The sequence below is a fragment of the Triticum dicoccoides genome, chromosome 4A, assembly GCF_002162155.2.
Source record: "Triticum dicoccoides isolate Atlit2015 ecotype Zavitan chromosome 4A, WEW_v2.0, whole genome shotgun sequence".
Lineage (NCBI taxonomy): Eukaryota > Viridiplantae > Streptophyta > Magnoliopsida > Poales > Poaceae > Triticum > Triticum dicoccoides.
Genome location: NC_041386.1, coordinates 200,407,342 through 200,432,044, shown reverse-complemented (window position 1 = coordinate 200,432,044; position 24,703 = coordinate 200,407,342).

Below are 24,703 nucleotides of genomic sequence, written 5' to 3'. Positions count from 1 at the left end.
GGCAGCAATCGTACTTCTACATGAAGAGCGTGTTCGCAGGGGGCGATTGGGTCAACCTGCCAGCTTTCGAGGCCGACCCGCCGGCTGGGAGACTGCCCAACTGGTCGTACCGGGCCAAGTCGCTGACGCCTGCGGGAGCCGGCGCCGTCACACGACTCCGAGTGCTGACGCAGTCGGAGGGCCTGACTGGTCCGGACCTGCTGGCTGCCTTCGTGGCGCGCCGAGTTCTCCCGCTCCAAGGCCGCCCCCACATGATATGCCAAATGAGCGGGCGCCGTGACCCGAGTCAGATGTGCGCCAAGGACATGCCTCATGAGGAGGTGGCCTACATGGTGAACTACCTCTCGGACAGCAAGCTGCTGGAGGACTGGCAGTTCGGCAAGCAGCCGTACTCCCGCGCCAACCCCCCACCTATCGTGAGTTGCCCTTTCTTTCTTTCTTCGAGTTGTCTTCTTTCTTGCCGAGTCTGTTTTGTGCGACCTGACCAGTCGGCTTTGGTCAGAATCCCCTCCTCCATCCACCAGCCGGCACCTCAGGGCCGGCCCGTGAGTTCCTTGCCGACCGGGCGGAGAGCGACGTCGACGACCCCGATCTGGGGGCAGCGGCTTTGGAAGATGACGCCGAGGGAGGAGGCGGCCCGCGGCTCAGGGCCAGTCTAGAGGACTGACCTGACGATGATGAGGAGGTCGCCCCCCGCCCCCGGCCAGGAGCCAGCCATCCTGGTGCGGGCTCTTCTGCCGCGCCGGGTGCTCTGGGCGGCGGGAAGAAGCGCCGGGCCGTGCCGACTTTGTTCGGCAGTCGGCCGAAGAAGCCCAAGAGTTCGGTTGCGGCGACCAAACGGGAAGACGCGGCCGCGAAGGCCATCCGCTTCCGCAAGGAAGTGAAGAAGCCGCCGCTGGTCTCCGCGTGAGTATTCTGTCTTGACGCTTTATTCTTTCTCTGTAGCTTTGTCTGAGTCTTTTACTTGCTTCCCTCGCTTCAGGGCTCCCCTTACTGTTGAGAGGGTTGCCGCCGCCTCCGTCATGGGGTCAGCGGAGACGTCCGCCACCACTCGGCGGATTGACCCCGCTGCTGACCTCCGGGAGGCGACGGAGCGGAATGCACAGGAGAAGCGCAACGAGGATGAGGCTGCCCGCCTGGAGAAGGTGGAGGCCGATAAGGCGGAGGCCTCCGCCAAGAAGAAACTGGCGGAGGCCGAAGCCGTCGCCGCGACGAAGCGGCAGGCTGAGGAGGTTGGGTGCCGCCAATCGGCGGTGTTCGTCACCCTGCTAAACTCTATGCCGCCGCCTCCGGAGTTCACGGGGCAGACTGGGGAAGCTGGCAGCGAGGACCCCATCATGGAGAGGGAAGGAGACGCCAGACGTGATTGTTCCGCCGCCACCTCCGCGCCGTCTAGGAGCGCGCCAGGCGGATCCGCCGGTGCCACCGACTGAAGACGAGGCCGTGGCGAGGCTACTTCTTCAAGTCGGCTGGCCAACGCACTGCCGTCTTGAGAAGGCGACTTCGGCGCCACGCCCCTTGGAGACCGGCACCGCCAGCTCGGTGATCCCAGACGCCGAAGCGACGAGCGCCGTGCCCATTGGGTGGGTGCGAGGAGGCGGCACAGGGCCGCTGAACCAGGCGCTTCTGGACGTCCAAACGAAGCATCGAGCTATGGGCGATGCCATCCAGAACTACACCAAGGCGTACCTGGCATCGCGGGCACCTGTTCGGGTATGTTTTCTCTTTGGTCCTTGTTTTCTTGTTCTTCTCTGTGGGGGCGCGCCAGCGCACCCACTGGGTGTAGTCCCCGAGTTTCGGGCCAGCTGTTGAGCAGGCGGCCCGGAACTCCAATTGGTGAGCTCTGGGTACTAACTTTTGTCTGAAATATTTGTCGCAGGACTACCACAACCTCCACTTTACTGCCTTCAACCGTAACGTTGAAGAGCTGGGCAAGCGGACCGCCGACTTGTCAGAGAGCCGGAGTAAGTCCTTTTTTCTTCTTTGCGGGGCGTGCTGGCGCACCCGCGGGCTGTAGTCCCCGAGATTCGGGCCGACTACTGAGTAGTCGGGCCGGATCTCCCCGATGACCTTCTTTACTGATGACTTAACGCCTTCTTTCTTCCTTCTCTTCAGAAGCCAACACTGTTCTTCAATAGCAGCTGAGCGAAGCAAACTCCGCGTTGCGCGCCAAGGGGGAGGAGTGCAGCAAGCTCGCCACATAGCGCGATCTGCTGGCCACTCAATTGGCAGAGCAGAGGGAGCTTCTTGCGAAAACGCAGAAGGAGGCGGAAGAGGCGGAAACCGCCCTCCTAGCCGAATTCGCGAGCGAGCGCTCCTCCTGGACTGACAGAGAGGCAATGCTGGCCTCCGGCTTCCATGAGATTGAAGACATTGTTGATGGTGAGTTTATTTACTTTCTTTTTTCGAGCTGCCGATTATAAGTCGTGCCGACTCCTGAATTTTGACTTGATTCTTCGTTTCTTCCATTTTTGGCAGACTCCTTCCCCGGGCACTCGCAGGATGCCATCCAAGCCATCGAGGCTGACCGTGAAGGTCGGAGGGCGGAAGGCGCAGAGATCGCCGCCGACGCTCCCCGAACCCTTGATGAGCATATCCTGAGCATCGAGGCTCGCCTTCGGCCGACTCACCGGATGCTGCGCCGGCTTCAACGTGTCGGTGCCCAGGCGATTGCCGCCCTGTGGCCGGACATGCAGGCTCCGCGCACCCCCAGTCTGACTGCCGACTGGCTAGAGGTCGCGGCTGGTCGTCTTGAGGCCTGGAAGGGTTCCTCGGCCCGTGCTGGAGCGCGCCGGGCCTTGGAGTTCGTCAAGGCATGGTATCCGGGGATGGATCTAGACCGGCTGGCCACACTCCGGTCAGAGCCCCAGCCGGAGCTGGCAGCCGCGGAAGACGCCCTCGTCAAGTGTGCCGCGACGATCGCCGAGTACACTGACACCAGCATCTTCGTCCCCGAGCGGTCTGAAGACGGCGAGGAGGTACCGCCGGAGTGGTTTGGGATGAACCCTGACTACGACAAGGACTCAGCGGAGGTGATCGGCTCAAGCGTCGAGGAGGAAGGCGAGGCGGAGGACGGAGGCGAGACGGAAGCACCAGAAGACGGAGCGGACGGCCAGCCTTAGCTCGACCGCGCCTCCAGCAACGAGCCGCGTGCGACTGAGCCAACTGCCGCCGGAGGCGATCAAGCCGAGACTGCCCAGCCGGCCGCCCCAACGCCTGACGCTGCCGCCTCCTCCGACCCTCCGAATCCGTCTGTTGCTTCCTAAGCTGCCGCCTTATCTTTATTTTATCTGCTTTAGTAGTCTTGAAGAACTTGTTAATTTGCACAATTCCACCCGCGGGGTGTATTTTGAACTTCTGCATGAAGATTCGGCCAAGGGCCTATGCTATGTAAATATTTATCCGAATTCTATATTTTCTTGCTCATTGCTCTTTTGGCCTTTTCCTTTGCCGCTTTCCCGTAGTTGCCTGTCTTGCCAGTCGGACAGCCGCTCTGCGGACTGCCGTTGGATCAAATGCTTGGCTACTTTGGGAAGGCAAGTACTTAGCCATTTTTAGAGTTTTTTAGCAAGTTGAATAGAAGGCAGTGAGCCGACTGCTTAATAGTTGGTTTGCGAAAAGAAAAATAGGAAGGCTGGAAGCCGGCTTTAAGCTATGTTCTATGCTTTGAGTTCTTAGCCATTTTTCATGTGAACGCCCATTCTACCTTACTCCTGCCCACCGTACAGTTGCTCTGCGAGCTGCGGCTTCTGACAGGAGACGGCCTAGGCGTCACACACTACTTGTCCGGCTGCAGGAAGCATTTCATAGTGCAAGGCGGCAAGTCCCCGGGCCGACCTGTCGAGCCCGGTGCCAAGCGGCATAACAAAGTGTAACACACTCGTAGGCATAACTTTTATCATATAGACAAAAGAGGGCAGTCCCCGAGCTTGTCTCGGGGGCCCTGAAGTCTTGGTACTTTAATACAAAAGGTAGCATGGTACATACTACATCAACTGTAAAATCTTCGGAGGAGATTTGCATTCCATGGCTGCTCTGTCTCTTTGTCGGAGTCGTCCCTCTTGCGTGCTCGGGGCTTCTGAGCGTCAATCAGGTAGTAGGAGTCGTTGCCCAGCACTTTGCTGCTAATGAAAGGGCCTTCCCAAGGTGCCGATAGCTTGTGCTGGTCGGCTGTTCGCTGGATCAGCTGGAGCACAAGGTCGCCTTCTTGGAAAGATCTTGGCTTGACCTTCATGTTGTAGTATCGGCGCAGGCTCTGCTGGTAGATGCTGGACCGGCTGAGTGCCAATAGCCGGCCCTCTTCCAGCAGATCGACGCTGTCTTGACGTGCTTCTTCTGCTTCCTCCTTGGTGTACATGGTGACTCGCGGGGAGTCGAACTCTATGTCGATAGGATGACGGCTTTGGCACCGTAGACGAGGAAGAAAGGAATGAAGCCGGTTGACTTGTTTGGAGTTGTGCGCAGACTCCAGAGGACGGCTGGCAACTCATCGAGCCGGCAGCCAGCCGAGCGCTCCAGAGGCTGGACCAGCTGGGGTTTGATGTCGGACAGGATGAGGCCGTTTGCTCGCTCCACCTGGCTGTTTGACTGTGGGTGGGCGACGGACGCTAGGTCCAGTCGGATGCCCTGTGTTACGCAAAAACGGACCAAGGCGCCTTTGGAAAAATTTGTGCCATTGTCGGTGATGATGCTATGTGGTATGCCATACCGAATTGTGATGTCGGAGATGAAAGTCTCGGCAGTCGGACCGTTCAGTTTCTTGATTGGCTTCGCTTCTATCCACTTGGTGAACTTGTCCACTGCAACAAGTAAGTGAGTTAAGCCACCTCGTGCCGTCTTGAATGGTCCCACCATGTCTAGACCCCAAACTGCGAAAGGCCAGGCAATGGGGATGGTCTTGAGTGCAGAAGCCGGCTGGTGCGGCTTGGAGCTGAACTTCTGGCACCCTTTGCATTTTTGGACCAATTCCTTGGCCTCTTCTAAGGCAGTCGGCCAGAAGAAACTGTGTCAAAATGCTTTGGCGACGAGTGCTCTTGAAGCCGCATGGTGGCCGCACTCGCCTTGATGGATGTCTTTGAGAATTGCTTGGCCTTGCTCTGGCTCTACGCAGCGCCGGTAGACACCAGTGACGCTGCGCCTGACCAGCTCTCTGTTGACTATGGTGTAGGCTGCCGCTCGGCGTTATACTTGCCGAGCTGAGGTCTCATCAGCCGGCAGCTCTTTGCTCACCAGGAATTTGAGGATGGGCTAGGCCCATGAGGGTGCTGCTATTTCTTCGACTGCCAGAACTGCGACTTGGACGAGGGCGGCTGGGCTGGGAGGCGGTGGGTTGGAGTCAACAACCGCTTGCTGGGTTAATGAAGTCCCCAGGCTGACTGGCGCGGCTCTTGGGCCGAGTTCTGGAGTCTTTGAGCCCGCCGCCGCAGTCCCCGGGCTGGGTACTGCAGTCCCTGGGCCGGCCTCGACTGTGGTGGCTTTGGAGCCATCTGCCGAAATCCCCGTACCGCCTGCCGGGGCTCTGGAGTCGGATCCGACTTCTTCGGGAGGATCCGACACGAAGATGGAGTCTGATTCTGGTGAAGGCTTGACAGACGGCTTGAGGAGGCGATGAAGGGCGACGCCGGATGGTATTGCTTGGCGGGTAGAGCCGATTCGTGCCAAGGCGTCTGCATGGTTGTTGTCGTTTCTTGTCACATGGAGGAACTCGCATCCCTCTAAATATCCACTGAGTTGCTGCACGAGGAAACAGTAACTCGCCATGTTTGCATCTTTGGTGTCCCAGTCGCCAGATGACTGTTGGACCACTAAGTCCGAGTCGCCATAACACAGGATCCGGCGAATGCCAAGTTCTTTGGCAAGCCGGAGCCCGTGAATGAGCGCCTCGTACTCGGCGACGTTGTTGGAGGCGGCAAAATGGATTTGCAGTGCGTATTTGAGCTTGTCGCCTTTATGGGAAGTGAGGACGACGCCGGCTCCCAAGCTAGTGCGCATCTTGGAGCCGTCGAAATGCATCCGCCAATGGGTGGAGTCGGGCGCTGGAGGTAGGTACTGGGTCTCTGCCCAGTCGACAAGGAAGTCGGCCAGTGCTTGTGACTTGATGGCGGTGCGGGGCTGGTAGTGGATGCTGTAGGGAGCCAGCTCTATGGCCCACTTGGCCACTCGGCCAGAAGCATCTCGGCTTCCGATGATCTCGGCAAGTGGGGCCGTGTAGACCACAGTGATTGGATGCTCTTGAAAGTAAGGCTTCAACTTCTTGGCGGTAAAGTGCACGCCATAACACATCTTCTGGTAGTTGGGGTAATTTTGCTTGGAGGCTGATAGTACTTCGCTCAGGTAATATACTGGTCTCTGGACAGGTAGTGCCTTGCCTTCCTCCTTGCGTTCCACTACAATGACCGTGCTGACTACCCGGCTGGTGGCGGCGATGTACAGGAGCATAGGTTCCTTAGGAGTTGGAGCCTCCAGAACGGGTGGAGTAGTCAGCATCTTCTTTAGCTGGAGAAAAGCTTCGTCCGCCTTGTGGTTCCACACGAAAAAAGTGGTCTTCTTCATGAGTTGGTATAAGGGGAGAGGTTTCTCGCCCAGCCGACTGATGAATCGGCTGATGGATGCCAAGCAGCCGGTGAACTTTTGCACATCCAGCAGTCGGCTGGGTACCACCATCCTCTTAATGGCCTTGATCTTTACAGGGTTGCATTCTATGCCGCGTTCAGAGACCAGGAAGCCAAGGAGCTGGCCGGCTGGTACTCTGAAGACGCACTTCTCGGGGTTGAGCTTGATCTGGAATCGGCGCAGGTTCTCAAAGGTCTCCTTGAGGTCTTCCAGCAGTGTTCCACGCTTCTCTGTCTTCACCACCACATCGTCCACTTAGACGTGGGCGTTTCTGCCGAGCTGCTTGAGGAGGCACTTCTGCATGCAACGTTGGAAGGTGGCGCCGGCATTCCTCAAGCCGAACGTCATGGTGAGGTAACAGGAAGCTCCAAACGGCGTGATGAAGGCGGTCTTCAGTCTGTCAGCTGGGTTCAGCTTGATCTGGTAATATCCTGAATATGCATCCAAAAAACTCAGCAGCTCGCATCCGGCAGTGGAGTCTATCACCTGATCAATTCTTGGCAGAGCAAACGGGTCCTTGGGGCAGGCCTTGTTGAGGCTCGTGTAGTCAATACACATTCGCCACTGCTTATTTTTCTTCAATACCAGGACCGGGTTGGCCATCCACTCTGGAAAGAATACTTCCATAATGAAGCCGGCTGCTAGGAGCTAGGCTATCTCTTCTCCGACAACTCTTCTCTTCTCTTCTAATAGGAGGCGCAGGGGCTGCCTGACCGGCTTTGCATCAGATCGGACATGTAGCTTGTGCTCGGCGAATTCCGTTGGTACACCTGGCATGTCTTTGGGGGACCATGCGAAGATGTCCCGATTCTCACGGAGGAAATCGACAAGCTCGCCTTCCTATTTGCTGTCGAGGTTTGTGCCTACGACAGTGTACCTCTCCGGGTGCTCCGGATCAAAGGGTATCTTCTTTGTCTCCTTGGCCGTCTTGAACGAACCCTCAGCCTCCGACTCCTTTGGGTTGGGCGACGCCTCTGGCTGCTTGCCGGCCATCTCCACAACCCATTCCAGGAGCCGCTTCTCGGCTGCGATCACCAGGGACTCGGCTAGCCGACTGCTCTCAGTCGCCATAACACAGGATCCGGCGAATGCCAAGTTCTTTGGCAAGCCGGAGCCTGTGAATGAGCGCCTCGTACTCGGCGACATTGTTGGAGGCGGCAAAATTGATTTGCAATGCATATTTGAGCTTGTCGCCTTTAGGGGAAGTGAGGACGACGCCGGCTCCCAAGCCGGTGCGCATCTTGGAGCCGTCGAAATGCATCCGCTAATGGGTGGAGTCGGGCACTGGAGGTAGGTACTGGGACTCGGCCCAGTCGACGAGGAAGTCGGCCAGTGCTTGTGACTTGATGGCGGTGCGGGGCTGGTAGTGGATGGTGTAGGGAGCCAGCTCTATGGCCCACTTGGCCACTCGGCCAGAAGCATCTCGGCTTCTGATGATCTCGTCAAGTGGGGCCGTGCAGACCACAGTGATTGGATGCTCTTGAAAGTAAGGCTTCAACTTCTTGGCGGTAAAGTGCACGCCATAGCACATCTTTTGGTAGTGGGGGTAATTTTGCTTGGAAGCCGACAGTACTTCGCTCAGGTAATATACTAGTCTCTGGACAGGTAGTGCCTTGCCTTCCTCCTTGCGTTCCACTACAATGACCGTGCTGACTAACCGGCTGGTGGCGGTGATGTACACGTGCATAGGTTCCTTAGGAGTCGGAGCCGCCATAACGGGTGGAGTAGTCAGCATCTTCTTCAGCTGGAGAAAAGCTTCGTCCGCCTTGTGGTTCCACTCGAAAAAAGTGGTCTTCTTCATGAGTTGGTATAAGGGGAGCGCTTTCTCGCCCAGCCGACTGATGAATCGGCTGATGGATGCCAAGCAGCTGGTGAACTTTTGCACATCCAGCAGTCGGCTGGGTACCACCATCCACTCAATGGCCTTGATCTTTACAGGGTTGCATTCTATGCCGCGTTCAGAGACCAGGAAGCCAAGGAGCTGGCCGGCTGGTACTCCGAAGATGCACTTCTCAGGGGTGAGCTTGATCTGGAATCGGCGCAGGTTCTCAAAGGTCTCCTTGAGGTCTTCCAGCAGTGTTCCACGCTTTTTCGTCTTCACCACCACATCGTCCATGTAGACGTGGGCGTTTCTGCCGAGCTGCTTGAGGAGGCACTTCTGCATGCAACATTGGAAGGTGGCGCCGGCATTCCTCAAGCCAAACGTCATGGTGAGGTAACAGAAAGCTCCAAACGGCGTGATGAAGGCAGTCTTCAGTCTGTCAGCTGGGTTCAGCTTGATCTGGTAATATCCTGAATATGCATCCAAAAAACTCAGCAGCTCGCATCCGGCGGTGGAGTCTATCACCTGATCAATTCTTGGCAGAGCAAACGGGTCCTTGGGGCAGGCCTTGTTGAGGCTCGTGTAGTCAATACAAATTCACCACTGCTTATTTTTCTTCAGTACCAGGACCGGGTTGGCCAGCGACTCTGGAAAGAATACTTCCATAATGAAGCCAGCTGCTAGGAGCCGGGCTATCTCTTCTCTGACAACTCTTCTCTTCTCTTCTGATAGGCGGTGCAGGGGCTGCCTGACCGGCTTTGCATCAGATCGGACATGTAGCTTGTGCTCGGCGAATTCCGTCGGTACACCTGGCATGTCTTTGGGGGACCATGCGAAGATGTCCCGATTCTCACGGAGGAAATCGACAAGCTCGCCTTCCTATTTGCTGTCGAGGTTTGCGCCTACGACAGTGTACCTCTCCGGGTGCTCCGGATCCAAGGGTATCTTCTTTGTCTCCTTGGCCGGCTTGAATGAACCCTCAGCCTACAACTCCTTTGGGTTGGGCGATGCCTCTGGCTGCTTGTCGGCCATCGCCACAACCCGTTTCAGGAGCCTCTTCTCGGCTGCGATCACCAGGGACTCGGCTAGCCGACTGCTCTCAGTCGCACAGGCAGACGACTTCCGGTAGTCGCCGGCTACAGTCAGAATTCCCCTGGAGCTGGGCATCTTCATTTTGAGGTAGGCATAGTGGGGGACTGCCATGAACTTGGCCAAGGCGGGTCGTCCAAGTAGTGCATGGTATGGGCTCTCACGGTCCACCACCTCAAACCAAACTGACTCTCGGCGGAAGTGATCCTTGTCTCCAAAGAGGACGTCCATCAGGATTTTGCCGATTGGTGAGCAGGAAAGCCCAGGAACAATGCCGTGGAACACAGTCCGGCTGTTCTGAAGCTGTCTTTGCTTGATTCCTAACTTCTCCATGGTGTCCTTATACAGGATGTTGATGCTGCTGCCTCCGTCTATCAGAACTCGCGAGAAACGCGCAGCTCGTCTATCCGTGGCAAAGGTGGCATCCAAGACCAAGGCATAGGAGCCCGGACTCGGCATCACCTCTGGGTGATCAGCCCTGCTCCAGCTGATAGGCTTCTCGGACCAGTGCATGAACTCTGGCGTCTCTGATGCTACTGCATTCACCTCTTGTCGCTGCAGCCGCCTGCTGCGTCGATCATCAGCCATATTGGTAAACACCACGTAGGCTCCATGTTCTTCGGGGTATTCGTCTTGTACTGCGCCGACTGTCCTAACAGCCGGCTGCTGGGGCGGAGGCGGAGGCGGCTGCCCAGCAGGCGGGGGAGGTTGGAGGCCATCTCCCTTGGCGATCCTGGTGAGCTAGTGGCACTTCCGGGTGGTGTGATTCGACGGCTTCGCGCCGCTATGGAACTTGCAAGGTCCATCCAGAGTCTGCTCGTAGGAGAAGCCCGGCAACCAGTTGGGCTTGCCGCCTTTCTGTCGCTTGGGCAGAGGCTGCCCATCCGGCGGCTGGGCTTCAACTGTCGCGACCTGCCGGCTGCTGGAAGCTGGCTGCGGGGCCTTGCGCTTGTGGTCGCTCTGCTGTTGTCGCCGACTGGCGTATCCCGCCGGAGTTCTTGGAGCTTGAGGGGCCACTTTGCCAGTTGCACTAACTTGAATCTCCGCCTTCATGGAGGAGTCGGCCGTGGCGTACTTGTCTGCTATGACCAGCAGCTCGTCGAGGGTTTCTAGCTTGTCGCAGAGGAGCTTGTGCTTGACGAGGGTGCCTTCTCTGCACCCGGCGGTGAAGTACTCGATAGCCTGCACCTCGTGCACGCCCTCGCAGGAGTTCCGAAGCTCGGCCCAACGCGTGAGGTAGTCGCGAGTCGACTCGTCGGGACCTTGCATGCACAAGGAGAGCTGACGAGGCTTGGGAGGACGCTTGTACGTGCTGGTGAAGTTGCGGACGAATGCTTCGGTGAAGTCGACCCAGCTGTTGATGCTGTGGGGCTTCAGGCTGTTCAGCCATGTCCGGGTCGTGCCCTGGAGCATGAGCGGAACGTATTTTACGGCGACACGCATGTTGCCATTCGCTATGCTGACAGCCGTGGAGTAGTCGACTAGCCAGTCTTCCAGCTTCACGGAGCCGGTGTACATGGGCGTGTCTCTTGGGAGCGTGAACCCTTTGGGAAAGGGCTCGTCTCGAATGCGGGGCCTGAAACAAGGCGCACCCAACTCGTCTTCTTCTTCCAGCGCCAGGGATCGGTGAAGCCGGTCGATCCGGTGGCGGGCGTCGTTTTCCCCGACTCCCTCTCGGCGGCCAAGGCGGTCGCCAAGAGTCGGATGATCAACAGGCAGCGGGGAGACTCACCTTTCCTTGCGAGGAGGAGGAGGTGGACAGTCGTCCCGTCGTTCCACTGCTCTCGGGCGGCAGTCTCCGTCGCGCTCTATGGTAATGTGAGTCCGACTGTGGCTGGCAGCCGGATCCTTGTCTTTTCTTCCTCGGGCGCCGTCAGTCGGCGTCCGAGACGTCGCGCCTTGGTCTCGACGAAGGTCGTCGTTTTGCCGCTGCGGCACCTCCGTGCGGTAGCCGGCCTCGTTCTGCGCGGCAGCCGCGTCGAGGAGCCGCTGGACTCGCTCCATCATCAGGCGGCGCTCTTCGCCCTCGAAATTGTCCAGCTCGTCCGCCACCGCCTGGGCGGCTCGAATGTTCTCCGCAGGTGTAGCGTACACAGGGCGACTCACCCCGAACAGGTTGGCGATGGCTACGCCGCGCTGCTGGACCGTGCCAAGGCGGCTGGGCCCAGCTGGGGCTGGCGAGCCACCAACAGGGCGATCCATCTCTCGCTGGTAGGCTTCTGACAAGCGTCTCATGCTAGCCAGCTTCTTCTCACCTTCGACGAGCTGAAGGCGGCGCGCCTCCAACGTCTCCGCGTCAGCGTCTTCCGGAATGGGCGCAGTCAGGTCTTGTAGCGCCGTGCCAAGCGGATCATGCGCTCCTTCGGCGGGGAGCTCGTCATGACTGATGACGAGCACCTCGGTGACGGTGCTTCCGCCGCTCTCTGCACGAGGGAGAGGCTCGTCGTAGACCACCACTTTAGTGGGGAACGCGTCGAGCGACGCGGTGTCGGAGTCGACCAGCATCGGGTCGGTGGAACCTACAGACTCCAAGTCCACGGCAGGCTCGCCAGCGACGTGGAGTTGATCGAGGAGGCCCGCGAGGAGACCCTCGGAGTCGCCCGCGCCTGCATCGGATGCAGGTTCGTCGGAGATGCGAACCTCGCCGACAAGATCGGCGAGGCGGCTAGCTGCGCAGGCGATCTCAATGCCGTGCAGCGCGTCGGCGCAAACTCCGTCTGGCGTGCCTGGCTGGCTGCGCTCGCCAGGGAGGAAAAGGGTTCCCGTCCAGAACAGGTCTCCGGACGACGGTGCACTAGGCCCCACGATGGGCGCCAAATGTTGGGGGTTGGATGCGACATATGCCAAAGGATGGCTTATCATGGTGGGGGCGAGTAGAACGTCGCCGGTGCCTGGAAACGGGATGAGGCGTAGACATGCACGCCGGCGAATCTTACCCAGCTTCAGGGCTCTCCGGGGAGATAATACCCCTACTGCTGCTCTACGGGGTCTCTGCATGATCACTATGGCAAAGTTTTACACGATTGCTCCTTGAGCTGTTTCCTGGAGGTAGGAGAGGGCAAGGCTAGCTCTTTCCCTCCTATATAATCTAGTCTAGAGCTAATGGATTCCCACCCTTTGCATGGGTGCCCTGGAGGGTTTATATAGGCCTACCCCCAGGGGTACAATGGTAATCCGGCTGGACGCGGGCCCAGCCGTCAGTGCCTCCGGCCTCCGTCTTCTCCGCCGACTGGTCCGGTACGGAGCCGACAGGCCGCGTCCGCCGCGGGCGGGCCCATGGAAGTGGACGAAAGAGGGGATGCCTTCCGGGGCATCCCCAAGCTTTGACTTTTTGGTGTCCTTGGATTATCTTGGGGGTGCCATGGGCATCCCCAAGATTAGGCTCTTGCCACTACTTGTTCCATGATCCATCAAAAGAATTCACCCAAAACTTGAAAACTCCACAACACAAAACTTAAAGTAGAAAACTCGTGAGCTCCGTTAGCGAAAGAAAACAAAAGACCACTTCAAGGTACTGTAATGAACTCATTCTTTATTTATATGGGTGTTAAACCTACTGTATTCCAACTTCTCTATGGATTATAAACTATTTTACTAACCATAGATTCATCAAAATAAGCAAACAACACACGAAAAACAGAATCTGTCAAAAACAGAATAGTCTTTAGTAATCTGTGGCTAGCGCAATATATGGACCACCAAAAATTCTAAAATAAATTTCTGGACGTGAGGAATTTATATATTAATCATATGCAAAAAGAATTAACTAAATAGCACTCTTCAAATAAAAATGACAGCAGTTCTCGTGAGCGCTAAAGTTTCTGTTTTTTACAGAAAGTTCAACAAGACTTTCCCCAAGTCTTCCCAACGGTCCTACTTGGCACCAACACTAATTAAACAAAAAAAACAACCAAAACAGAGGCTAAATAATTTATTTATTACTAAGCAGGAGCAAAAATCAAGGAATAAAAATAAAATTGGGTTTCCTCCCAACAAGCGCTATCGTTTAACGCCCCTAGCTAGGCATAAAAGCGAGGATAGATCTAGGTATTGCCATCTTTGGTAGGAAATCCATAAGTGGTTCTCATGATAGTTTCATATGGCAATTTTATTTTCTTTCTTGGAAAGTGTTACATGCCCTTTTTTAATGGAAATTTAAATCTAATATTCCCTTCCTTCATATCAATAATCGCACCAACTGTTCTAAGGAAAGGTCTACCAAGAATAATAGGGCAAGAAGGATTGCAATCTATATCAAGAACAATGAAATCTAAGGGCACATAATTCTTGTTTGCAACAATAAGAACATCATTAATCCTTCCCATAGGTTTCTTAAAGATGCAAGTTTAGAGAGCAATCATCAAAATCACGGAAATCTAGCAAATCACACAAAGTTTTGGGGATAGTGGAGACACTAGCACCCAAATCACACAAAGCATCGAACTCATGATCTTTAATTTTAATATTAATAGTTGGTTCCCACTCATCATAGAGTTTTCTAGGGATAGAAACTTTCAACTCAAGTTTTTCTTCATAAGATTGCATCAAGGCATCAACAATATGTTCGGTGAAGGCTTTATGTTGACTATAAGCATGTGGAGAATTTAGCACGGATTGCAACAAGGAAATACAATCAATTAAAGAGCAACTTTCATAATTAAATTCCTTGAAATCCAATATAGTGGGTTTAGCAACATCTATATTTTTATTTCTTTCAATCCCACTTTCATCAATTTCCTCATAAAGATCTAAATACTCCGAATTTTTAGAACGCCTTCTAGGTAAAGGAAAGATTTAATAGGAGACACATTAATAACTTTTAGATCTTCATCTTGATTTTCATAGGAATTGGAAGAACACGCTTTAATAAAGGCATCTTTGGAAGCACGCATCCTAGCGGATCTTTCCTTGCACTCATCAATGGAAATTCTCATGGCTTTGAGAGACTCATTGATATCATGCTTAGGAGGAATATATCTAAGCTTTAAAGAATCAACCTCAAGAGAAATTCTATCAACGTTCCTAGCCAAATCATCAACTTTAAGCAATTTCTCTTCAAGCAAAGCATTAAAATTCTTTTGTGAATTCATAAACTCTTTAACACTATTCTCAAATTCAGAGGGCATCTTATTATAATTTCCATAAGAGTTATTGTAGTAATTCCCATAATTATTAGAAGGATTACTAGGATATGGCCTAGGATTAAAATTCCCTCTATAAGCGTTGTTACCAAAATTATTCCTACCAACAAAATTCACATCCATAGATTCATTGTTATTATCAATCAAAGTTGACAAAGGCATATCGTTAGGATCAGAAGAAACACTCTTAGTAGCAAATAATTTCATAAGTTCATCCATCTTTCCACTCAACACATTGATTTCTTCTATCACATGCACTTTTTTATTAGAAGATCTTTCAGTATGCCATTGAGAATAATTAACCATAATATTATCTAGGAGTTTAGTACCATCTCCTAATGTGATTTCCATAAAAGTGCCTCCCGCGGCCGAATCTAAAAGATTTCTAGAAGCAAAATTCAACCCGGCATAAAAAAATTGTATAATCATCCACAAATTCAAACCATGAGTAGGGCAATTATGTACGATTAATTTCATTCTCTCCCAAGATTGTGCAACATGTTCATGATCAAGTTGCTTAAAATTCATAATATCGTTGCTAAGAGAGATGATCTTAGCGGGAGGGAAATAGTTAGAGATAAAAGCATCTTTGCACTTGTTCCAAGAATCAATACTATTCTTAGGCAAAGACGAAAACCAAGCTTTAGCACGATCTCTAAGCGAAAAAGGAAATAGCTTCAATTTAACGACATCATTATCGAGATATTTTTTCTTTTGCATATCACATAAATCAACGAAGCTATTCATATGAGTAGCGGCATCTTCACTAGGAAGGCCGGAGAATTGATCTTTCATAACAAGATTCAACAAAGCAGTATTGATTTCACAAGATTCAGTATTGGCAAGAGGAGAAATCGGAGTGCTAAGGAAATCATTATTATTGGTATTGGTGAAGTCACACAATTTGGTAGTATCTTGAGCCATCGCGACAAACAAGCGAACTAGCACACGAGCAAACAAAAAGGAAAGCGGGCAAAAGAGGCAAATAGAGAGGGAGGATAGAGAGAGATAGGGCGAATAAAACAGCAAGGGTGAAGTGGGGGAGAGGAAAACGAGAGGCAAATGGCAATAATGTAATGTGAGAGATAGGGATTGTGATGGGTACTTGGTATGTTGACTTTTTGCGTAGACTCCCCGGCAACGTTGCCAGAAATCCTTCTTGCTACGTCTTGAGCTTGCGTTGGTTTTCCCCGAAGAGGAAGGGATGATTCAGCGGAGTAGCGTAAGTATTTCCCTCAGTTTTTGAGAACCAAGGTATCAATCCAGTAGGAGGCCACGCTCAAGTCCCTCGTACCTGCACAAAACGATAGCTACTCGCAACCAACGCGATTAGGGGTTGTCAATCCCTTCAGGTCACTTACGAGAGTGAGATCTGATAGATATAATATTTTTGGTATTTTTGGTATAGAGATGCAAAGTGAAAAGTAAAAGCAAAGCAATATTAAAGTGATGGAGATTGATATGATGAGAATAGACCCGGGGGCCATAGGTTTCACTAGTGGCTTCTCTCAAGAGCATGAGTATTCTACGGTGGGTGAACAAATTACTGTTGAGCAATTGATAGAATTGAGCATAGTTATGAGAATATCTAGGCATGATCATGTATATAGGCATCACGTCCGTGACAAGTAGACCAAAACGATTCTGCATCTACTACTATTACTACACTCATCGACCGCTATCCAGCATGCATCTAGAGTATTAAGTTAAAAACAGAGTAACACCTTAAGCAAGATGACATGATGTAGAGAGATAAATTCATGCAATATGAAATAAACCCCATCTTGTTATCCTCGATGGCAACAATGCAATACGTGCCTTGCTGCCCCTTCTGTCACTGGGAAAGGACACCGCAAGATTGAACCCAAAGCTAAGCACTTCTCCCATGGCAAGAACTACCAATCTAGTTGGCCAAACCAAACGGATAATTCGAAGAGACTTGCAAAGATAACCAATCATACATAAAAGAAATCAGAGAAGATTCAAATATTATTCATAGATAGACTTGATCATAAACCCACAATTCATCGATCTCAACAAACACACCGCAAAAAGAAGATTACATCAAATAGATCTCCACAAGAGAGGGGGAGAACTTTGTATTGAGATCCAAAAAGAGAGAACAAGCCATCTAGCTACTAACTATGGACCCAAAGGTCTGAGGTAAACTACTCACACTTCATCGGAGAGGCTATGATGATGTAGAAGCCCTCCGTGATGACGGCCCTCTCCGGCGGAGCTCCGAAACAGGCCCCAAGATGGGATCTCGTGGATACAGAAAGTTGCGGTGGTGGAATTAGGTTTTTGGCTCCTGTTCTGATTGTTTGGGGGTACGTAGGTATATATAGGAGGAAGGAGTACGTCGGTGGAGCTCCGAGGGGCCCACGAGGTAGGGGGCGTGCCCTGGGGGGGCATGCCCCCCACCCTCGTGACTGCCTCTCTGATGCCTTGGCGTAGGGTCCAACTCTCCTGGATCACGTTTGGTGAGAAAATCACGTTCCCGAAGGTTTCATTCCGTTTGGACTCCGTTTGATATTTCGTTTCTTCGAAACACTGAAATAGGCAAAAAACAGCAATTCTGGGCTGGGCCTCTGGTTAACAGGTTAGTCCCAAAAATAATATAAAAGTGGAAAATAAAGCCCAATATAGTCCAAAACAGTAGATAATATAGCATGGAGCAATCAAAAATTATAGATACGTTGGAGACGTATCACCCTGCCATGCCATTCTTCATCTAGCCAGTTAACAAAGGCACAAGCCTCATATCCCTGCCAATGTTAAATAGTATTCAGGATGAGCAGTGGCATTAACTGAAGTAAAATGATGAACTTAGCACTAAACTCTAAGGGGCAACTGAGAAACTGCTTGCCAATGTCAAATCCCTCTGTGCATACACGTCGAGCGGGAGTGTGCCCGTGCACACAACTCAGATTTTTGTACTTCTCGGTCACGTAAAACTCAGAGTCGAACTCGTGTTGCGGGAGTCTGGAGTCATGCTCCGGATCCGGCGGCAGATCGCTTTCCTGGGGGGGTCATTCAGGCTGGATTCATCAAGGAGCTATACTTTGTACATGCTAAAAAAGATCGGGATATATTGGAACCTGACAGGACGATTCGGGTCCGTAGTACACCTGCCTTCTGATGGCCTTAGGCAAGTGCTCAGTGGTGACAGCCATCGTGGCGGCGATATGAGCTGGAGCAGCCGCAGCGAAACCATCAACACCACTCGTCTGCATTCCCCCAATGTCAGCACCACGCAAGGGAATTTGGATGCTATGTAGGGATTTGGGGGAAATGGGGAAACTGTAGGGATAAGCTAACAGTCGGGAACTACTTATCGCACTATATGTTGTATACTGCACACTGTGTGAGAAGACAACGTAGGTTAGACATGGTTGCCGTTACATAACCATATGTGATGTACTACCATGTCCATATAATTGAGTTACAGTGATACCGTGTAAACAGCCGCTCTGCGGATATCCGTAAAAAACAGCCGCTCTGCATATAGAGATGGCGGCGGCCTAGGCAGCAGCTGCCGGAGAAGAGGTCAATCCTTAGTCGATGGGCGGTGGCGGCATTAGAGGAGGTCAATCCTCGGTCTGCGGCGGGAGATAGGAGGAGCTGAACCATCAAGGTCAGTGGCGGCGTGATTCGAGCACATCCATCGCGATCGATGGTGGGATAGTGGAGGTCGAACTTCAGGCAGCAGCCGCACTAAGCTTTGCTCCGCGACCCTGCTGTCTCGACGTGCCACCGCATCGTGCTTGTCTGTCTGCTGCGTGGAGGTCGCCGCGCGGCTAATTAACTAAGGTATTCTTTTCTTGAGTGGCTTAATTAAGGTATTCAATTCCTTAGGGTAGTGTTGTACTAGTACTCTGCGTGAAATTGACTGGCCATTAAATTTTGTCATTGCACGTCTGGATAACAATATGGAGCGCCCTCGGTAATTATGAAAATAAAACCTTGTGATTTATGCACGCATCTTTGGGCAACAGTTAATCTGTGTATTAATGTTGTTGTTTTGTTTTTAATTACCATTTGTGTGGTGCAGATGGAACGATCTCAATGGACGAAGAATTGGAAAGCCATAGATTTTATCAGTGGCGTGACAGTGTTCATGAATTTGGCTGAAAGTACAAATAGGAGAATTGGTGATGCAGATTACATCCTGTGTCCATGTACTGATTATGCCAATACAGAGTCACGTGAAGTTGCAGATGTCCAGTTGCACTTAGTCTCTAGGGGATTCATGGATATGTATACATGTTGGACTAGACATAGTGAAGTGGAGGTCATGGATGAAGATACCCAGGGCTGCGAGATGCCAATCCCCGATCAGTGTCACATGGATGTTGAATCTAACATCGGGGCAGAGGTGTCAAGCTAGCAATGGAACACCAGAAAGCTGAAACGCCCACTGGAAAACCAAGACGTTGACTCGGATGACGATGATCTTCATATGCCAGATTTTGCTTCCATGATTGCAGATTTCGAGGGCCCCAAAAAGGATATGATTGGGTACAAGGATCTGCCAACCATTGATGCGGACTCCAAGAAAGAATTGTATCCAGGTTGCAAAAAGAAATATTCCAAGTTGAGTGCCACCCTGGCGCTTCTCAGATTTAAAGCACAAATTGGTCTATCAAACAAGGGCTTCACAGAGATGTTAGGTCTTTTCAAAGAAATTCTTCCGGAAGATAATGTGCTCCCCAGAAGCACGAATGAAGTGAAGAAAATTGTTTGCCCATTGGAACTTGAAGTATAGAAGATACACACTTGTGTGAATGATTGTATATTGTATCATGGTGAGTACAAAGATTTGCGTGCATGTCCTACATGCAATCATGTAGGATACAAGCGCAGGAGAGCAAAGGATAAGTACAAATTGGATGACGAGATCAAGACAGGAATCCCGTTCAAGGTTGTTTGGTACTTGCCTTTAATTCCAAGGTTGAGGCATTTGTTTGCAAAGCCTAGAGAGGCAAAGAGGTTGCAATGGCATCATGATGAGCAAATTGCGGATAAGTTTATGAGCCACCCGAAAGATGGGGCTCAGTGCGAATTAATCGACAACAAGTTTGAAGACTTTGCCAACTATCCTAGAAGTATAAGACTCGTGGAGTGTACTGACGGGATGAATCCTTTTGGCGATATGAGCACCAATCACAACACATGGCCGGTGCTTGTGTGCATATATAACCTAGCTCCTTGGTTGTGTATGAAGAAAAAATACATTATGATGTCAATGATTATCCAAGGCCCGAAGCAACCTGGAAATGACATCAACATTTACTTTCAGCTAATGGTAGAAGAACTACTAACAGTGCGGATAGATACACCTGCTGTAAAATGTTATGATGCTTACAGAAAGGAGATTTTCGATCTACATGCGATGCTAGTGCACACCATTCAAGATATGCCGGCATTAGGCAACACATCGGGGCAGAAAACAAAGGGAGATGTAGGGTGTGTCACATGCATGGATAGGACAGCTAGTAGAAGACTTCCCAACTCGCACAAAACCGTGTATTTTCGTCATCGTAGGTTCTTACGGAAAAATCACCCATACCGAAAGATGAAAGCTGAATTTGATGGTATGGCACAGGCAGGTGTGGGCCCAAGACCCTATGAAGGGGAGGTGGTCCACAACATGGCTAAAAGATTAATGATGTGCTTGTCAAGAACCACCCTTTGACGGTGAAACAAACACCCAAGGGTCAAGTGTTTAAGAAGAAATTGGTGTTCTGAAAATTACCTTACTGGGAGATTCTACGTGTACATCACTGCATCGATGTCATGCACGTAGAGAAGAATGTATGTGAAAGCATCCTTGGTACTCTGCTCAAGATTAATGGTAAAAAAAGGATGGTGATGGTTCACGACTCGATATGCTTGCTGATCAATCAAAACGCAAAAGTGAAGCAGAAGATGATGGCAAATTCATCAAAGCTCGCCAGAGTTACAATTTCATTACAAAAGAAGCAACATAGTTCTTCACCTATTTGTTGTTAGTTAAGACACCCTCTTCCTACTGCGCAAACATCAGAAGTCTCATGGATGTGAGCTCAGGTAAAATGAAGTTGGGACACATGAAGTCACATGATTGCCACATAATGTTGACACAAATCCTCCCGGTGGCCATCAGGAATCTGATGGACAAACATATAAGAAACACACTCATTGACCTCTGTGATCTCTTCAACCAACTATGGCAGAAAGTTGTAGATCCTAAAGAGTTGGATCATATGCAAGATGATATTGCAAGAATATTGTCCAACCTAGAGATTTTTTTCCCATGGTCATTCTTTGATGTCATGGTCCATCTCACCGTGCACCTTCTAGATGAGATAAAGTATTATGGTCCTATTTTCTTCGCAACATGTATCCCTTCGAGCGGTTCATGGGAATACTAAAGAGCTTTTGTCGGAACAAAAACCATCCAGAGGCAAGCATCCTACAAGGTTATACCGTGGAGGAGGTGGTTGATTTGTGCATCGAATACATGAAACTAAGACCTATAGGTTTGCCCCTCTCTCGCCACAAGGGAAGGCTGAAAGGTAAGCCGGTCCTTGCGGGCACGCAAATGGCTGCACCTGGAGAATTGGTAGAGAAAGCCCATTTGATGGTACTTCTTAACAGCTCAGTTCTCAGCGCTTATGCCGAAGAACACTTGGCGGAGATATGCCAAAGCTTCTTACCAATGGTTCCTTCATCAGATGTGGAGATGAAGGAGCGCACTAAGAACTACAACGAATGGCTGAAGAATCGTTTGGCACAAGGATCCATCAATGACATTGCTACGTGGTTGGCACAAAAGCCATCACCTATGGTGTTGACGTACCAAGAATATGACATAAATGGATACATGTTCTACACTGAGTAACGTGATGAGAAGACCTGATATTAGAACAGCTCTGTTCGAATAGAATGCATGACTGTTGATGAAGCTGATAAAAGGGTATACTATGGAACCATCAAAGAGATTTGGGAGCGTGACTGTGTGAAAGTTAGGGTGGCATTGTTCAGGTGCGCATGGATCCCTCTTGGTCATGTAAAGGTTGATGATTACAAGAAGACCTGTGTTAACAGGACAAGGACGGCATATCACACGGACCCATTCATTCTTGCCAGCGATGCTACCCAGATTTTCTTTGTGGAAGACCCCTTGCATAAGAACTGCCATGTAGTGATGCATGCGAAGAGAAGGGTACTAGGTGTCGACGATGTTGCCGATGGGGACGAGTACGATGAATTTGATGAGTTGCCAGCCAAGGGATCATGCACCCGTGTAACAGAGAAGCGTAAAATCATCAGAAAACCCAAGTTCATTCGGGGTCGACGTAATGATCCCAATTCCTCCATGTACATGGGAATTAAGCCATAAGACTAGTCTTTATTCCTACCCTACAACTTAATTCATTCAATTTAAAACTATCGCGTGTACTGAATTTGTGAGTCATGCCCAGTTTTCTGTTGATGTAAGAAGCGTTAATATGTTGACCTTGATATGCTATCAGCTCAGGCAATGAATAAGAACTATTTTTTGTTATTACTATTATTGTTATATCATAGAGGTAGCACACTCCATTGATCTCACTACAGTATGTGTGAACAAAAATATGCAATCTGGTTTGCAAATAGCACATGGTTCATTGATGAAAGCCATTTACCGACCAAACCCCGCCCACGATCTAAGTCGTGCTTTCTGATTGGCTAGAACCGAAACCCCACAGATCATACGTCTGCACCGTTGGATGCTCCCAGATCGAACGGGGATCCTCATCCCTTTCGACAACACATGTAGTTTCAGTTGTAATTTTATTTTTAAATGCACGTTAAACTCAAAAAAGTCTGAAATATAGCTAACGATACCTAAAATGCGCCAGAAAATCAAACTCGAGGTATAATGGTGATTGCATACCGTGGAAATTTTTATGAGGCCAAACGATGAAGTCACCGGCCACAGGAGTTTGAATTGACACGTCTCCTTTTGGAAACCATGATCCTTCATGTGAGATGCTCCGGTTTGGAAGGAGCGGTCATCAAAACTTGTGCCAAACTTTACCAATATTTTTCCACGGGGTCGTGAGAGCATGCCACAGGCACACGTCAATTTTGATGATGTCCGGACTCCCTCTGAATTTCCTTTAATTAAAATACCAACTAGTCCTACGCCAGTGGACGCACCTCACGGCTGAAATGTTTGAAACTTATCCCCGCTTCTCGAACAAACGTAAGAAAACTCACAAAGCGACGCACAAATGATCTGTACATCTTCTTTTCTAGGCCGATTGTAAGGGGGTAACATAGCTAGTATCATGCATGCCAACTAGGCAATTTTGATGAGCTGTCGTAGAATTAAATGAAGAAAGAGAGGGTTAAGTATCATATCATGAAACCATATCATAATAAATGCTACGCTACTATGTGTCATGCATGTCAATAAATAAATTACTACATGATACTACTCTATGATAGTATGCATTAGAGCAAGTACAATAGAGTGACATAAACATGCTATAAGGAATAGAATAATATATATGTGCTTAGTTGGTGGAAAGAGAAGAGGAGAGAGAAGAGAAGCGAGCTCTTGGTTAGTAGCCAGCTGCAACACGAGACCCAAGACACTTTGTGAGGATGTAAGTGGGCCAACTATTCATAAACTAGTACATATTTTGTTGGGGATATTACTATCAGTTGAGACCCATCCAGGAGGGGCCGGGTCAGCTTCAATGGCAGGTTACACAAGAAGCTCAGTAAACATCCAACTTTGTAGTTTATTAAGTCTTATAGAAGGCCTAAAGGCCCGGGGCCGGCTTGAGGCCTGATATTGTAAGTAAACCGCCATATGTAAGGAAATACTTGTACATAAAGACATGTAAAGAAAGTCACCGAGCCGGACACGATTATGAGCCGGCCGGGACTCTGTAGGCCACCTGGCGTCAACCCGTGTATATAAGGAGACGACCCGGTGGCGGTTTAGGGCAAGAAACAGCCAAGTCGATAACCAAGCCGGCGAGTTGAGCCTCTTGGAAGTCGAAACCTTAGCAATACCAATCCCAACTAGACGTAGGCTTTTACCTTCATCGTAAGGGGCCGAACTAGTATAAAACTCTCTCGTGTCCTTTGTCCCGATTAACCCCTTTAAGCTTCCTAGTGTGATGGCCCTACAACTAAGTCCTTGCTCTAGGACATCTGCTGTGTCAATTCCACGACAGTTGGCGCCCACCGTGGGGCCAGCGCACGGTGGATTTGAGTTCTTGAAGGGCAACTTCGAAGGGCTCAAGGGATACACTGTGGGTCGGATGACCAAGAGTCATCGCAGCAAGATCTACATCGACGACGAAGGCTGGGGCCCCGAGGTCGGCTCAATCGAGTACGGGTACCGGGTCCCCTTCGGCGGGATTCACGTCTTCATCGGCCGGATCGGCGAGTCAGGCCCTGAGCCGGATGTCCACACCGACCTCATCGAAACGGCTTAGCGCGCCGGGTCCGCCCGTGTTCAATCTGTCGTGAAGCATGCCTTCGTATGATGCATCCATGGCGGTGAATACTCTAAACGATCGATGAAAGGCGGGGAGACGTCCATCTGCTCTGATACTACATCATCAACAAGTGAGACGGAGTTGTTGTACCAACTGCAAGACGGCATGCTCGGGGGCTATTCCGATGGTAGCAGTATTCCGGACCCCCTTGAGCCGCCGAATTGGGCCAGAGTCTTCATGGCAGGGACACAGCCCAGGAAGAACTCCACCGCAACGATAGTAGCAGCCACCGGGTCGGCAGCTGCCGGGTCAGGAGACCCCACGCGCCCCCCGGCTTAGGTTCTCATGGACCTCATGGATAAACTGACGACTCTGTTAACCGCTATGGTAGAACTGGCGGATAAAGCCCAGCATGACGCGGAAGTGGCACGCGTGCGGGAGGAGATGGTGGAAGCTATGGAAAATCTGGCCGCGGAGGAAACCCGGATGGCAGCAGAACAAGTAGCTTTGGATGCTCGTGCTCAGCAGCTTCAAGCAGAAACCTTCCGGCT